Source organism: Adiantum capillus-veneris, chromosome 13 (assembly GCF_014529385.1).
Source record: "Adiantum capillus-veneris isolate H3 chromosome 13, ASM1452938v2, whole genome shotgun sequence".
Taxonomy (NCBI): Eukaryota; Viridiplantae; Streptophyta; class Polypodiopsida; order Polypodiales; family Pteridaceae; genus Adiantum; species Adiantum capillus-veneris.
This window is the reverse complement of record NC_140943.1, coordinates 152,742,106-152,747,107: the sequence shown is the minus strand read 5'-3', so window position 1 is coordinate 152,747,107 and position 5,002 is coordinate 152,742,106. Positions and strand designations below refer to the sequence as shown.

At 45.6% G+C, this 5,002-nt stretch overlaps 1 pseudogene; it reads left to right on the top strand.

The window, feature by feature from the left end:
* The first annotated feature begins 3,594 nt into the window (after positions 1 to 3,594).
* On the top strand, positions 3,595 to 4,522 carry LOC147445103 (syntaxin-52-like; annotated as a pseudogene).
* The last annotated feature ends 480 nt before the right edge of the window (positions 4,523 to 5,002 follow it).

Genomic DNA, 5,002 nt, shown 5'->3' with positions numbered 1-5,002 from the left:
GCTGAAGAGTCAAGGAAGGACTTTGTTTTTGTCAAGGTGGATTTTGATAAGGCTTATGACAGGCTGGAATGGTCTTTTCTACTCGACTATCTAGTAATGATGGGGTTCGGCCCCAAGGTGATTAAATTCGTCCAAACCCTACTGGGGAATGCTAAAGCAAGAGTGACACTCAACAAGTCCCTTTTTGACCCTTTCCCGCAAGGAGAGGAATCCCAATCCTCGAGCGAGTATTTCCGAGCGGACAAGAAACCGAGAGAGCATAAGCAATGAAAAAGATTAGATCAAGATCTCAATAGTTACTCTATTGAGTATAGTGTAGCAAAGTAGCCATGTTGCATCTCAAATAGTGTCAAACAAAAGAGCCATACTCTTCCTTTAATGTGTTCACACACATTAAAATAGTGTCAAACAAAAGAGCCATACTCTTCCTTTAATGTGTTCACACACACATTGATACACAGTCATATCTTGCTTCTGTACCATCTTGCTGAGCACATTCCAAAACTCTATTTGTGCAAACTTATTCTCCATGGTAAATTCACATGTTGCAATTGTCATAAGTTCATGCACAAAAAGATCAAAAGATGGTAACTCAAATGCCACATGTCCATCATAATGTGTAGGTAGCTCTTGAACTTGAATGATATCCTTTGCTTTCTTGAGTGCGATGTGTACGTTGTGAAGGCATTGCACGTAGTATACCAACTACTCTGGAGGGACCATCGGACTATTACTAGTGTGTCCTTCATTCCAATGCCTTGTGTGCTTTCAACAGCAATGCGAACCTTCTAGAATTGACATTGGCCATGATTGAAAAGGAGGATTTGTTCACCACTAGCAAGTTCAGTAGCCTTTATCTTCACCTGCTCTCCCATTAGAGTTAACTAGTATGGCCGGCCGCCTCCGGATCTCTCTCTCTCTCTCTCTCTCTCTCTCTCTCTCTCTCTCTCTCTCTCTCTCTCTCTCTCTCTCTCTCTCTCTCTCTCTCTCTCTCTCTCTCTCTCTCTCTCTCTCTCTCTCTCTCTCTCTCTCGCGTGCAGTGCTCAATGTCGTCATGTCCAAGCGGCCGCAAAATTGCACTATGGAGCCGTGCATGTGCATCGAAAATGGAGATGATAATGACGGGGTTGTCAATGCCAGCCTGAAGCTGATGGTCATTCGTACATGCGCGTCTCATGATGAAAGCACTGGGCACAAACACTTGCGCACACATACACGAAGAGGTAGCACACAGGTTGGAACTCTCTCTCTCTCTCTCTCGTATTGGAGAGAGAAAGCTGTGGAACTATAGCAAGTCGAGTGAAATGGCTATGGAAGCTTTGCAAGGCGATCTGCAATAAGAGGAGCACTTGAATGAGCACGCATGAGCAGTTCTGCAAGAATTCAAAGCAAGCAACGTCCCGACCACACTTTCAAAAAAGGCCTTCGTGACTTCACCCGACCGCATTACAATAAGAACGTTGTCTAGAGGAATGTGAGAAGTATCATTGTTTCTGTGCATACTTCTAGTTAAATATTTGAATCCTTTAGGAATGGTTTTGTGTGGTTATTCATGGAATATGTTTCAAAGCATTACTTGAAAGCTGCATAGGGAACTTACTTGTCAGGATCTTCTCCCTGGGGAAGGTGAGGTGACTTAGAAGACTCATCGGAAGATGGATTATGGAGAAGGTGTCAATTCAAATTGTCAGAGCTACTGAGCTTTGGCCAACAATGCTGTCATGCACAAAAGGACAAAGAAAAATGTAGACAAAGCGTGTGGACTCCGGGCCAAATCCATCATCTACTTTCACGACCTGCTAACTAAATTTTTTTGCGCAACAAAAAAACGCATTCCACCATGACATCTTCCAATTCTTCTTGAAATGAGGCACTACACGAATAAGCGACTTCATCTTTTGAAAGTCACACATTTGTCTATCAGGTGCCCCAAAATTTGGTCCTACCATAAACATTTTTTTGAGCTAACTTACATAGAGATTCAACCAAATAAATTTTTTCCATCATCCATGCAGCAGGGGTGGCAACGGCGTTGGCTGCATGGTTTCAACAATGACGGTGGGAACTGAAGTTCACGTCAGTTGGTGGCTTCCTTCTATAGGGTTGTCGCCGCATCATCATCGTCTTCTAAGGCGGCAGGGAAGACAACATGGTCGATTGCTGAGCAAAGGCTTCTAATGGAGCAATAAATGCTTCCATGATGGCGGTGTTAACTTCAACTGCAACTGATTTGATCGGGTTGGCTGTAGGGATGCCGGGAGTCCCATCTACAGTTGCGGCATGGGATGGTCAGGAGCAGGCAGAGGCTTGCCATGGTTGGCATTGCGTGGAACAAGCTGTGCTTGAGCGGATGGGCACACCATGTTTTCGGCAGGGCACACCACATTGCAACACACCTAATTACATGGCGCTCCTGAGTCTCTTTCTGATCACTGGCTGGGGCAGCAGTCGCTCCTTCTCACTGGCTGATACAACGAGGGGGCCAGGATGCATGTGGAGTTTGGGCTTGAAGACCTGGAGGGCAACAATGGAGACGTTGTGATGGCAGGTGCTGCAAGGCATACCGCATGTGCTGCACGACACCTTCCATGGCCCCTTCTCAGTATCCGAGGTAGCCCTTGCTCCATTTCTACACCCCCTCATTACACAACAACATTGATAACCCCCTCACACAGCAGAAACGCCTCGCTCTTAGTTGCTAGCTCTCGCAGGGCGTTTCACGACGTACCAAAAGTTGGCCCAACAGCAACCCATGAAGCGCAAAAAGAAAAAATAATTGAGAGAGAGAGAGAGAGAGAGAGAGAGAGAGAGAGAGAGAGAGAGAGAGAGAGAGAGAGAGAGAGAGAGAGAGAGAGAGAGAGAGAGAGAGAGAGAGAGAACCACAGAGAGAGAGAGAACCAGGTTACAATGGAGAGGAGCCTCTAGCAGCTACAACGTAGAACCAGTTGGTTGCAATGGCCTCTCTCTCTCTCTCTCTCTCTCTCTCTCTCTCTCTCTCTCTCTCTCTCTCTCAGAGTTCTTTTTTAAAAACTGAGAGACCAAACCCCATATTCTCTCCGATCCTCTCTGCTGTAAAACTCTCTCTCTCTCTCTCTCTCTCTCTCTCTCTCTCTCTCTCTCTCTCTCTCTCTCTCTTCGTTTAATTATCTTGAGCAGGACCGAGTCGCGGAGCCAGAGTTGGCCGAGCAGGGGCTGCCTAGACGGGGCAGGTCTGCAGAGCTAAGAGGGCCGAGCCTCGCATGGAAAGGTGAAAAGGGACGCCTGAAGGAGGCCGCTAGAGGTGGCGGGCTGCAGAGGAAGGAGAGAGAAAGAGAGAGAGAGAGAGAGAGAGAGAGAGAGAGAGAGAGAGAGAGAGAGAGAGAGAGAGAGAGAGAGAGAGAGAGAGAGAGAGAGAGAGAGAGAGAGAGAGAGAGAGAGAGAGAGAGAGAGAGAGAGAGAGAGAGAGAGAGAGAGAGAGAGAGCATATTTTTTTTTCTGCTTGACATTGGCGTGATGTGAGGGACTGTGAACGCGTTTTGAAGGTGCCCCCGCCCTTCGTTCCCGCATGAACTTGGGACCGCTCTTCCTTTGCACGTCATTGTAGGGTCATATATGATGGCATAGAATGATTCGTGGATCCAAGAGTTTGAAGATGCAGTTTTGCTTGCAGAGGATATAGCAGCCTGCATTGCAGAGCGCAACTCCGTAGCCCCCGTTGGCAGTGGGTCCCATGCTGCTAACAATTCCCGCCTCGTTTTTGCCACAAGCTAGTAATACATTGCTCTCTCTTTGACCTCCTATGCTCACTCGATCATCTCTTAGTGATATTGCATGTTTGTTCTTTTGAAACTTTGTGTTGTGGTTCTCTGTGAATCCAAAATTGCCTCACTTACTAATGGATCCCTTAAAGTTGTCCATGTGCTCAATGGCACTCTGATCGTATATGATTGCTTGTTGTGTCTTGACTGCAGACGGAATATCACCATGCTTGGTACCCACCTTGACAGCCTTCAGTCCCTCTTGAGCAATCCTTCCTCACCAAATCTTTGAATGAAAAGGACTTAAGCAAACAGCAAGACAGATTTCTGAGTCTTCATTCTAGGATGAATCAGATGTCAAACAGCCTAAATTCCTCCCAAGCTTCTAACATGATTAATCTATTGGGTCAGGATGGGAGAGGGGAACCTAAAGAGAACAATAGAACAACAGGCTTAGATAACTATGGAATTGCTCGGCTTCAATGACAGTCTGACAGATCATGCACGAGCAAGATGATGACCTTTTGAATCATGAAGAGACAGTGACAAGCACAAAAAACATTGCCTTGGCTGTAAATGAAACGCTGGATTTGCACACAAAGCTTTTGGATAATTTAGATGACGACACAGACATAACAAATACACAACTGAACGCTATGCAGAGGAGGCTAGGAGTACTGGGGCAGAAGACAAGCAGTGGGTGTTCAGTGAGGTCCCTCATCTTGATGGTTCTTCTGATTGTGATACTAGCCCTTGTCATAATTGCATTGATCCGATATTTGTGAGGTATGCTAGCCCTCGTCATAATTGTGCTGATCGAGTACTGTGTGAGGTGTCTTTGTGCGAGCAAAGGATTGATGGTGAGGTTTCAGTATGTGGCCCTGTGGAATTCACAAGCTGTTGCTGACTTCTAAAGTGACTGCTGGCAAAAAAAAAAAAAGGTTTGACAAATAAGTAATGCATGTAATCATCATGTCTCATGATTCTATCAAAGCCGCCTCAACATTGACCATGGTCGGTGATTCAAAAGGAAGCTGTAACATAGAGTGTGTGTATGCTATGGGTAATTTCTTGTTTGGAGGACCACCTTTTATCAAGGTTGAACTACTTTTTGCCTTCTGTGTAAGCAAAGATTGGTATCTGGTTTGTTAATACTGAATACCCAGCAAGACATGAGACATCTTATTTTGTGATGTTTGTCTTGAATTAGAGTAACGGATTAGTTTTTTCTTTATCGAGAGAGAGAGAGAGAGAGAGAGAGAGAG